This window comes from Balearica regulorum, chromosome 2 (assembly GCF_011004875.1).
Source record: "Balearica regulorum gibbericeps isolate bBalReg1 chromosome 2, bBalReg1.pri, whole genome shotgun sequence".
In the NCBI taxonomy this organism is placed as follows: domain Eukaryota; kingdom Metazoa; phylum Chordata; class Aves; order Gruiformes; family Gruidae; genus Balearica; species Balearica regulorum.
In genome coordinates, this window is record NC_046185.1 from 60,230,273 (window position 1) to 60,243,118 (window position 12,846).

The 12,846-nt window shown below is 35.6% G+C and overlaps 1 protein-coding gene across 2 annotated transcripts in view; it reads right to left on the reverse strand.

The window, feature by feature from the left end:
* Positions 1-8,982, reverse strand: part of CDH19 (cadherin 19) — a 69,997-nt gene extending 61,015 nt beyond the window's left edge. The window contains exon 1 of one of the 2 annotated variants that reach the window (XM_075744524.1): positions 8,811-8,982. The gene's annotated coding sequence lies outside the window, so the exon portion shown is untranslated. The remainder of the gene's footprint in view (positions 1-8,810) is intronic. The other variant, XM_075744525.1, reaches the window with a different exon arrangement.
* Between the last annotated feature and the right edge of the window lie 3,864 nt (positions 8,983-12,846).

Below are 12,846 nucleotides of genomic sequence, written 5' to 3' on the forward strand. Positions count from 1 at the left end.
GTGTTTAAAAATTAAAATGTGTTTTTTGCATGTGAAAACCATACAGTTTAGCATTTTAGTTTTTCAAAACTTGGATAGGTTTGTTTGTTTTCTCTAAATTCATTTCGTCTCTTGAGAGAGGGATGTGAGAATATATAACTTTAAATTTGACTTTTTTTCACTGACTTTTAACTAATTGTGAACTAATTTGAACCAATTTTTAACTAACCGTTAACTTCACGAAGCAATATGGGGCAAGACCGAGCAAGCTGTGACTAACAAACCTCCCGTGATTTGTCAGCAGTGCAGCTGCAAGCCTGCGTGACTGAGCGTGATGGTGTGACTGGCAGCAGGGCTGGGCTGGCTCAGCATCCCCCCCGTTATCTCCTTCCCCCAGCTGCGAGCCATCAGCAGCTGCTGAGGCTGTCACCTAAGGTTCTCCCTTGCATCAAGCAATCGATGCGTCTGGTGGGCAAATACCTTACATCGCCTTTTACACCGATGAACTTGCCGCCGCTTGACAGAGTTCCAACCTTTTACACCTATTGAGGAAGGAAACAATAATGCTGTCCTCTTCTCTCTGGGGTTTTCTATATGCTACCTCTGACTGTGTCCTAAATGAATCAAGAAATCAATTTGCAGCCTCTCTGCCTCAGTTAAATCAAACTTATTCACAGTTTCTGCTGAGTAAAAAACATCCAGTGCTTCTCCACAGGTACCCACTGTCACTTTGACAAGATATATCAGAGACTTGGCCAAAATTACAATGTCCAAAATGTTTAATTTTCCTTTTTTTTTTAAAAAAAAACCCCTTAATTTCCTACTTTTTTACTATTTTATTACATTACCTTTATTAGTACTATTTGTGTGAATTAATTCTACTCCTAGAATCATTGCCTGCTAAATACAACTGCTAAATGAGGTAGAAAAAATAATTTTATTACAAGAAGAACAGAACATAATATGGAATAAAGTTCCTCTTTACTGAAAAAATTGTGACTACAAGATGAAATATTACAAAGTTTATTGTGGACTCATAGATATTATAGTCCTGCTAATAACCTAAGAGTTTATCTAATTTTTCTCCATGCTTGTGAATGATTATTCTTTATGGCATAGATAGCATTTCTGGTTTTAATAATACAAAGCCTGAGGCTCCCATGTTTTTTTAAGACTGCATTTATTAATTTAAGCACGTGAAAGTTAAAGACCTAGTGTAATGTGGCTATGCAGGCTCCCTCAATAGTCAATGGAAAGAGAAAGGTGTCTGTGTTTTACTGCATTGCAAGAAAGGTAGCTAAGATGAAGTCTAAATCACCCTCTTTCTATCTAGAGAGGATCTTGACAATTAAACTAAGCTAATAAATTACCTCAAAGACATATACAAACAGGTCAGAGGAACAGCATTCTTAATCTTATTGCCATCCCCACAGAAATATTCTATTTTTGAGTATGTTCTTTCACTTCTGAGTTCATATTAATATTAGTGAAGATCAAGGTACATCTTGTTAAATACATTAGTCATAATTTACATTTAGGAATATATCTCACAGTTCCTCTTTTAGATATGTTTTGCATTTTGGATAGAGATAGCTGATTCCAGTAAAGGAAATTAGACCAGAAAAAAGATGTTTCATAGATTAAACAGCTTAAAATAATGTTTGAAATTCTTATAAAACACACTATTTATCTTCTTGATACAAGTTACTTGGGATCATAATATAAGCACTTTTTAGAAAACATTTGTCTGTAGATTGGACAAGAGCAATAATATTATCCAAAGGAGTTGATATTTCTTCATGTTTTCCAGTACATTTAAAAAAAAAAAAAACAACAACCAAACCTTCAGGAAACTTTTTCTCACATATTTTGAATCCCTACTTAACCTATCTGATTACCAGAATGCTTTTCCTCAATATGATTACCATGCTTTATGACCAATACAATTACGATCATAATGTCGCACTACTATGGTATCATACTATCAAATGTAAATCATAAAGACTATGTCAGGATGTAGGAAGAAAAGAAACATGCTTCTTTTGGATGTGAAAAAACATCAAAGCAAAACTGAGTTTTCTTTATTTCCTCACTTTGTAGTTTTCTGTGATTTTGTCACATATATATTAAAACTCTCACATTTTTCATGCATTACAGCTGGATATAATTTCAGCCTTTTTCTGACATCAATTCATTCTCCAACAGGTTCTGCTATGTGAGCGTGTAGGCCTATCTCACTTCCCTGGTTTAGGTATAGTGAGCATTGCTCCAACGCACTCAGACTTGAAATAAGAAAGCCTACACACAACAATTACAAATTCCTAGAAATCTAAAGTTGTTGTGTGTAGAAGACCAATGAAATTGTTCCTGCAGAGTTTATCTTCAGATATCCTACTGAGATAGTATACTTTTTAGTCTCTCTGACATTTATGATTAGTAATACTCAGGAATACAGTCTATCATTTTTATGATGCAACACTTTTTGCTGTGCTGCCTTGTTTTCATTTGAAAGAAAATGGACTGAATCAGGTTATAGTAGCTTAGACTTAAGCAGTATTTCTCCAGTTGGAAATCAGCTATTATTCTGGAGAGGCTATCTATCAAAAAAAAAAAAAAAGAAAGAAAGAAAACAAAAGACAAACCATACAACAAAAAACCCAATGGACAGAAAAACAGAAATCTATGATTTGTGACAACTAACCAGTTATTCACATCTTTGAATTATTTACATTTCCAGTTTCTACAATATATCTGGAAAATGTGATTATAAATTTATATTTCAGAGTTTCTTTGAATGCTTCATATATGCAACAAACCCATGCCTGTAGACACTATATTTGGAGGTAAGTTCTTGATTTAAATTTTCTTTTCTTCTGAGAAAATAGTTTCATTTGTGGGAAACAAACAATATTACCTACTGAGAAAAACTTTTTTCTTTTTTTTTTTTTTAATGTAACTTGATTCTTAGGTTTGGTTATAAGGACCCAGGGTAATAGGAAATTTTTGCTTTGTGAATGCTGGTTTGCTAAGAGCAGGGCTTGTTCGGATGTTGTTGTTGGAACTTACTAGCTCTGCCCATGAACAGAGGACGCTTCAGGATCTGGCCTTGGGTTAGCACCTGAGGGGGGCTCAGGCTCCCCTTCTTACACACAGCTTGCAGTGCTGCTCTCTGTTAGCTGCTCCTGCTGATGTATCTCTTGAGAAATTTGCTACCTTTCGGTATGTGCATGGTGGGGGCTGGCGGTGCTAGGATGTGAGCCCCACTGTGCCTGTCACCAGAACAACGAAGCATCTTGGGCACCATCAGCTTCCCCGTGGCTGCAGGAGCCGCCAGCAGAGGAGAAAAGCCCAGAGGGGTCTGGCCACGGCCACGGCCACGGCCACAGCCACAGCCACAGGCTGGTGTGGGGTGCTGAGGGGATTCAAAAGGGGGATCCCAGTCAGATATTGCCTGTGGAACCAGTAGTTGATGGGGTAGGGGTTTCTCAGGGACAGACCCTGGAGGTACATGGGACAGGGACCTCAGGGGTATGTGAGAGGAGAAAGTATTTGGGTACACGTGGGAGAACTCTAAGAGGGAACCAGAGAGACCCCAGGGACCTCCACAGCCCCATCCCAGTGTGCACCACCTGGTGGGGACTGCTCTGCTGACCTGCCTTATCTTCCTCCTGGAGGGGACCATCTCCCACCTCCTCCCCTGCAGGTCAGGGGAGTCACTTCACTTGTTAAATTTTCGTAAAGCTGTGATTAAAATGTTCAGGTAACTGAGGCCATTTAGTCTCTGCACTGTCAAATTGGTCTTAAACTGTGACAGTCTTTGAGTCTAGGCTCTGTTTTCCCATAATCTTTCAGTGGGAAAAAAATCTTTTAAGATGATCATTTAGAAAAATAGCTGAAATAAAGAATTGAGTAGAATAATATTACATGTAAGGCACCAGAAAATGGGTCTAATTTTATAACATTTGCACACTCCTGAAAGCGCGCATATGAAAAGCTGAGCAATCAGCACAGTTTATCTCTATGTGACATTTCCAAATGCTATTTATACATTTCATGGGTCAGTCTTTTATGAAAATAGCCGTGTATGCCAGCTATCTAATGATCTGGCATTTGAAACCAATTCAATTTATATGTTAAATTTGATGTTAGGGGAAAACCAATACACTTACCACATTTTCGTTCTGTAAGTCTAGTTGTCATCTTAATTTGTCTGGAAACGTCTTTTTATTTTCCAGGGGTACCTCATGGGATATAAAGCAGCGTAAATCATTCTAGCTCATCTACCATTGGGAATTACTGTTAAGGGTAAATTTTTGTCCAGCCAATATATATCACAGTGATACATAAAAAGAGCACCAGCTATGACCTTAATCTTCTCTGACAGCTATCTGCATCTCATGGAGAAAGACAGAGTGAGAGATCAGCTGTTTGAAAATGAACAGGGCAGTAATTGAAACTAGCACTATCTTCCAATTTGTTAGCAAAGATGGGGGTGTTATAGTTTGCGCTGCATTGGCACATGTCCTCCTCTCCATTCTTTCCCTCAAGTTTTCTGTGGGCTCCATGGGAAGCTGAGGAGCCTGGGAAGGACGTCATGAGTAGGACCCCTTGTCACAGCTCATGGAACCTTGGACAATGATCTTTTTTTTGTGTGTTCTTTGTCTGAGGGATGAAAGAGAGAAAGAATTTGTACCATTTAGAGAGAAAAAATCCAGTTTCATTATCACCTCAAATGTCATGCATAAGTCAAAAGGCAACCAAAGTTAGGACTATCCCTAGTCTCTGTCCATCTTCCCAAAAATATGTGCAGATGCGTCGGGGCACTAGGGAGCTTCTGTAGCAGTTTGCACATTCATGCTCCTCATGCCAACACAGAGCATGGGTTTGTGTATGGCCATGTATGCTTGTATGAGTGTTTTCAGTAATTTTCAAAAAATATGTAGAGAACATGTAGAGAATTTTGGCATGCTGCTGTGTTATGATTCTCTCAGCTTTATTTATGAAGTTTGTTGGCAGTTTTCTTGAAATTTTCAGAGTGCTTCCAATCATCCAGAAATCATAGATTAATGATTTTAGAAAGATTCATATCTTTTTGGTTTTTGGCTCCCGTGTTTTGTCACTGTGGGTAAAACTCCTAGGAAATGAGGTCTGTTCACTTGTGACCACATCCAACAAACCACAATCTCTTTAAAAGCAATACAAGACATAGCTCCTTGTTCTATCTCGTGACAAATTCTATTTTGGATATCTAGATCGCATTTAACAATTTCAAATTGTTAAAGAGACACTAAATAAAAACAGTTTTCTTTGCAAAGTCTTTTGATCCTGTTTTTTTCCAACCAGTTTTGACAGATGGCGTTACCCTACTTCAACTTATGAACCTCAGGAGGGAAAAATTTACCATGTTGCCATGTAAATTGTTGCCCACATATTCTACCTATCCTGTTCACCATTCTGAAAAGGTTCTCTACAGGGAAAGGAGTGTGTAACCATAGTCTCTTTACCTTTTGCTAAGCATTGTCACTTTAAATCCCTTTTAATTTTTGTAATCTTTGTATTTAAGGAGAACTCATCACTTTGGCTACATCATCAGACTGCTGAAAATGAAAATCCACAAACCTTCTTTATGCTGCATGAGAATGAGCATAGGGCATTTAAAATATTTGTTAATGTAATAAAAATATATAATATTGCTTAATATAGTTGTAAAAACAGTTTTAAACAGAAAATTGTCAAGCAAAATAGAACTTCAAGAACTTTAAATTGCTATTTTATTTTACCCATGTTATTTACCACTGACCATCTTAAAGATCTGGAAAATACTGAAAAAGAGTTTATTCTGCAGAGAGATTTTATCTTGGCTAGATTTGAATCAGAATAAGTACATACAGTGCTCAGTCACACTGAATTCAGTTATTGTTTTGTTATTTATATTTTATAATTTACTCTACTAGGATGTGTTTTGGCTTCCAATGTGTCATAATTCCATACAAAAAGTAAAACAGAAAAATGTTGACAGGTTACACTTCCTCTAATGTTTAGATAGCAATTTTAAGGTTGCAACAACTGTCACTCGTAAGTTGGAAAAAAAAAAAATAATGCCAACACAAAAAGAGTTTGTCCTCCACAAATTTAACATTGCATGAAAATATATAAACTTTAAAGTTCTCCCTTAAGATAGTCTTAGTAATCTTATTTCAGGTGTTATCGTATTTTTAGTTCCAGTACTATATTTGCAGACACCAAGTATTTTACTGAGGTTTTACTTCTCTTTTTTTTTCTTTTTTCCCAACTGAATATCCTTTATGTTGTTTATTTGAATATTTCTAATGTTGTTGTCTCAAAGGGAGTTTGATTTAACAGTTAGGTCAGTGGCATGAGAATGAGGGATTCTAATTTAATATCACCTTCCATTTACAAGGTCTTTGCTATGTTTGTGCCCCTGATAGAAAGCCTGGGAGTAATGTCCTTTTGCAAACATTGTTAACAGTTGCGGCTTGTTAGCGGCAGCAATTGCAATTCCTTTTATGCTACAGGCAATACAACTGAGGAGAGGAGACTTGGATCTGTGTATCCAAAACACAATTATGTTCCCGGGTCTGTCCCATGTGCTCTGGTTGACATTGCTCCATCCTCATCAGCTTCCTCCGTCATGGATATGTACCTTGTCTACTTAGCAGGGTCCAGAATGAAACCATCCACAATACTCAGAATAGCCGGGAGGGCTACACCCTCTGGCCTCTTGATTCACTCATCTTCAGAAATAAGTATTTTGCTGGGTTGCAAAGATTGAAAGGATGGATAAAGAAGACATTCTGTTAAACCTTTCTTTCTTTAGCATCATGTAGACTGAGAAGGGCATGGGAACATCGTGAAGTAGAGAAAAAAATAAGGGACTGCGGTGGAATAATTTCTACTGCCTGTGGTAGAACTCAAGATTTTCTGTGACTTGCAAAGTAAAATGAGAATAATGGTTTTCATCTACAAAAGAACTAATACTTTAATTCAGTATTATCTATTATATTTTTAGATCTGCTGGCAAAATTACCTGTTTAAAATTAAACTGATTTAAGAAACAGCCAAATCTTTCTGATTAAGACAAACAAGGAGTTTCCAAGTATATTTATAGTGAATGGGATGCAAAGACTACACAATGGAAACTTCACCCCAAAGAGTTATAAAGTATCAAAACAAATAACACAAAAGGTAATGATGAAAAGCAAAAGGTAGCTTAAACCATGGCATCATTAAAATTTGCCTGTATAGCATATCACATATTGCTTTCTTATTTCATTATCAAAAGGTGCTAATACTGTCTGATATTTACTTCAGGTTGATAATTATAAAGCATTCTGAAAGAGTGAGGTAATGTATTGAGCTAATTTTAAAAATATTCTACATTTATAGCAGTTCTGAATGTAAAATTTGCATTATAATTTCATAAATTACCTAACATTAGGTTAAAATAGTTACATTTTGGTTCTAAAAATGCACGGCTTTCCATAGTAGATTTGTAATTTTGTTCTTCAATTTTAAGCTACTTTTCTTAGAGTATTTTGTGGGCAAGTCCCTCTTTCTTCCTCCCTCCTTTACCTAAAAATATTTCCAAGAATGGACTTTCATTGTCTGCTAGCTCTTACACAAATGCATTTTTTAGTTTGTAAAAATGCAGGAAGTCTGAACTCCAGACACAGCCCTACATTCATTTTATGTAAAGGCTTGGTTTAACACTTCTAACAGAAAAATGCCGAACATATTGAAATGTATCATTATAACTCCTAATAGTTAATCTGAGTCCACAGATCAATTTTTGCACCTTAGTGCAAATTTATCCTGGTATAAATTAAAAATAGTTTATATCTGGAGTGCTTTTGCAACCACAACTGATTATAAATTACAATCTACTAAAAAATAATTATATAATCAAACCCCCATGTAATTCCTACCTGTTTCACGTGAAAATAATTTGTAGAAAAGAACGAGCTGACAGACATTCAGTATTTTAATAACTAATCAACAGTTATTAAGTATCTCTGGGCTATATTCTACTGGCTGCTTCTTGACTACAGTCAAATCAGAGAGTATGAACATAAAAAATAGATTGTAGCTATACTTCCTAATAGAAGGCTTACAAAAGAAACATGCAATGCAAATATTTTGTCAGTATACATACTGCACTGCTCGTTGAACATCTTATTTATTAAGAGTTTGCCATTTTACACTTGAGATCCAACAAAGGTAGAGGCTTTTTTGTTGTCTGAAAGACTTTCCAGTTTTTAGGTGTGGGTTTATAAAGAGAAATGGGAATGTGAAGTTAAGACAAAATTTGGGAAAAAAAAAAAGAAAAAAAAAAAGAAAAAAATTATTCTACAGTAGAATGGAGAGTAGCAAGCCAGGGAGTATTTCTGAGAGTTCCTGTAAAACGAGAGACTTTTCGCTCTTCTTGATGTCACCATCAGAAATTGTAAGCACATTTTAGTGACAATCATTTGCATGAGTGTAGATGAAGCAATTGCAAGCAGTCTGTCAGAGGAAGGGTTCTTGCAAAACCAGATTGAGAGCATGAAAATTTTAGTGTGCAAGCTGAACACAAAACAGACATAGTAAGTATTTTCTCTGGGAAATCCAACTTAGAAAGTTAGATTTCCACAGCTATAGAAGCTAGTTGGCGGACTTTGAGGAAACAACAAAAGGAGAATTCTCCTTCTAGAGGTTTTGAGTGACTTCTGGGTTTGTCTTTGCCTGTTGCAATTTTTGCACTGGAGACACCCAGCTCCATGTTTTAAATTTGAATTTTGAAGATAATAAAGAAAAAAAGATAGAGATCTTACCTGTGTAACCTCGGGGCCTTCTAGGTTTAAAGAAATGGATATTGCAAAAGTTGAATTAGACATCTGATGCAGAGAAGTAAGCAGTTCTCTTTTACTTCACAGATCCTCGGAAAGCTTTAGGAGTTACAGCTTCCTGCCAGTATAAGTCACTTCTGCTTTTAGTTTTGAAAACTCACAGTATGACACTGCTTACTGCATGCTATTTTGGGTGCCCTGAGTAAAACTATGAACACAGGCACTTTTGTGCAAAACATCATAAGGCCTCTCTGATGTTCATTCAGAGTTCAGAATTAAAATGCAGAAGGCTCTAGCAAGCAAAATACAAGCTGATTTTCTTTTTCCAAGTGGAAAAATAAAGTACTCCCTGGCAAGTAACCAAGGTAGTGGGAAGGTAATTCATTTTGTGTGAGAGTATTTTGCAAGTGAAAAGGATATGTCCTCTGTTTAGAGATTAGTCAGGGAAACAAGAGATCAATTTAGAGTAGTCACAAAAGTTAGTCAAAGAAGAGTTTCTACAGTCTGGTTTTTGCCCTCAGCCTTTTTTTTTTCTCCCAAATAATTTAGTTTCAAGAATCATAAAACCTTCACACATATCCAAGGTATTGGTTTATGTCCTTACATATTTTGAGACATGAAAACTTTTACTTTTTTTTTGCAACTGTCTACAAAATATTAATTTTTGTCAACTAGCTAGTGTTGGGTTTTTATAGTCAGCTGAAAAATATAATAAAAATATTATAATCCTCAATATGAAAAAAAAAAAGAAAAAGACCCTCAAAATCTTGTGGAATAATTATGCAACAGATTATATTTTTATATATATATATATATATATATATTTGTAGAAATTTTTACCTTGTCAATTTACGAAATTTTAAACAATAATTCTAATATTCATTGTGCATTCCTTGTGCTCTCCAAAAGAAATAAGGATATTCTGTGAATAAACAAGAACTGTGTATTACAGTAACACTTCTGTAATTATTATGGAAGACATATTTATGTTGAGATAATTTAGATCTCAGTGCTGCATCAGTATTAGCTGCAGGCCAAGAAGATTTCTGAGAAGTCCTAAATGGTAAAACAACAAATATGACATTTTGTCAGACTTAATGTATCCTGTTAGTGATAAAACTAAAAAACCCACCACCAACAACAAGAAAAAAACCTCCCAAAACTTCTAAAGCAATTTTAGATTTACCACTATGAAATTACTAGCTTAAGGAATAAATATGCCTTCAGTGGACAGATTTTTTTTTTTTTCCTGAAATTGCCTCCTTTAAACAGAAAATTTTGACATTTCAAGAAAAGTTACCTCGTTCCTTTTCTTTTTCCTCATCCAGTCTAAGAAAATTTAGCAACTGTTCCTATGTGGAAATTGAAAAACTCTCGTCTGTACTTTTGTCATGTATATTTTTTTCTGGAAAAGAAGGAAAATAAATTCTCAGCAGCCCTGCAGATCTTACTCAGACACTCAGGAATCTCTTGGCCAGAACACAAAAGATGACAAATGAGGAAATGTGATTCATCAATATACGTAATACTATAAGAAAACACAACTAGATGGTGTTGCCAGGTCAGAGAACAACAGCAGAGCAGAACATGGTCTGCAAAAGGAACAGTTCTGACTGATGCATATGGGGTCTCTGGTACCTTGGCTAACACTGAATCACTGTTTACTGTATTTATGTCTAGACGTCAGGGGCAAATCGGCTGGTTCCAAATAAACACAGAACTCCCTAATACCACACACCTTAAAACTTGAAATGAATGGGCTTGAAGTAACACAGGAAAACTGTCCGTTCATTATGTCCATCTTGACACAGTCAGAAAGCCTTATACTCTATAGAAAAGTATTGTGTATACTATCTGAGCAGCTGGATTTTTGTGAGATTATTCAGAATTACTTCTCAGTCTTTTGAGAATACCTTCTTGAGGATTATCTCCTCCTAACTATTTTAATGAAGGTATAATGTAGTTTCTGTATCAGACTGGAAGTGAACACACAATTTATCAAATTATATACACTTTCAGCTTTAAGAAGTAGATGCCTAATATTTTTTTTCTCAAATCAGAGCAAACATGATAACATTCTACATCTTAAGATTCTTTGATAACACTGTGTTCTTGCTAATGGTTATTGAATTATTTATGAAATTAGATATCAAACACATGCTGACAAAGATTTCTTTCTGGTGCTCTTACCCCAAGCATTTTTACCTGTGCTAGGCAAAACCTCATTTCTTTGTCTAAAACTTGATGTTAGATTTGAGTGAGGGTATCGACATAAACTGAGGTTATATTTTCTTATCTTCTGCACTTTTTATCATACTTGTTTGTTTGTTTGTATTAAATAATAGGAATGTTTGGGGAGAATTGCTGTTTAGTAAGAATGGCTGCATCCTGCTTTTGGTTCATGGTCTGACATCAGCTCTGCACAGGGTGAAGTACAGCGGATGCAAAATAGAAAATTGGCAAGAGGAGAATGATGTTGTCCTAAGATATATGGAGACTGAAGAAGTGTAACTGGAATTCAGTGATATGATACCATTTACCACCCGGAAAAACAACTTTTTTACCAACACTGTTTCTCACTGGCCTTGTAGCAATACAGAAGAGGTGATGTTTCATTTGCCAAGTCAGAAATAACTAGACATAGATGTAAGAAAAGGGCAAAAACATTGTTGACAGTTGGCAAACAAGATATGATCATTTACTGAGAATGCTGATTCTTGTCACAGGATTTAATCTAGTAAGTTGTGCCATGTGAAGGGAAGAGAAATGAGCAGCTGGAAGCAAATAATGGAAGTTTCTTGGAAATGTTTGTTGATGAACTGAAGAGGTGAACTCGGCAGAATAGGAGACACTTTTCACAAGGTACAGATAGTATGCAGCAATAAGGAAAAAAAAAAAGAAATTAGTTGTGTAGTCTGCACCTTAAAAAAAGAAGCCAAATAAGAAGGTTAATTCACAAAATTATGAGAAAACATTTCTCAACTGAAAAGAAAGCGCATACTTATCCCCAGTACTGTGTTCTCCGCGTGTGATAAACAGTCTCCACTTCCCTTTGCCTAGGCACCTGTTAATGACAGGTAGGCTTTTATATAGTAACATCGAAAGGAAATAATTTGGACTGTCACATATGAAGGAAAGCAGTTACTCTGTTAGCTCTTTCTTGATCTCACAGTCCATGCTATTTCCTGCAGAGAGGGATCTCAGTGATATGGTAGCTTTCAGCAGCAACCGTCACCTTGACTGTTGTCACAGCTTCCCTGAAAGTTGTGCTAAAAGCTTAATATCATCTCGCTCCACAGGGAGACCCGTTTCTTGCTGGCAGCAGAATTAGTAGCACAATCAACATGAATGGGAAACCCAGTTCTGAGGGAACACGTGATGAGCTCTACTCTTTGCATAAGCAAAAGCTTACTGGATGTTTGGAAGACTTGAGTGAACTTTATTTAATCTAAATAAATAAATGAGTTGTCATACAGACACTGGAGAGTGAGGAAGAAACTTCAGAATTCCAGGTAAAACTTTTCCTTTTTCATTATATCTTCTATGATTAAAAATAGGAATTTTATCCATCCAAAAGCTATAGCTTAAATTGTTTGCTTGGGGGCAAGAACATGATAATAAAATTGGAATTAAAATGTCTGTACAATTTAAAACTTGGTTATTGATTAGTCGATTGTAATATGATATCTGTTAATTTTTTCTGAAGTTAAATTTCTGTTCAAATATAATGACCAATCATATTTTGTGGATATATATGTATATGATATAATGACTTGAAGAAAGAGAGTCCTAAGAAGTCAGTAGAGTTAATTAGCTTTTTTTTGAAGGAAAATCTATTCAATTTTCCAGAAACTAAAGAAAAAATAAAGATGGGAAACCCTAGGAGCACTGTTTATTTTTTAGAAGAATAAAGAACACTGTTTAAAAAAAAGAAAAAAAAAAAAAAAAGATTAAAAAGGGGTCAGTTCTCATTCAAGGAGATGAATGAGATTGTATCCTTATCTTTGACACTTGCCTAATT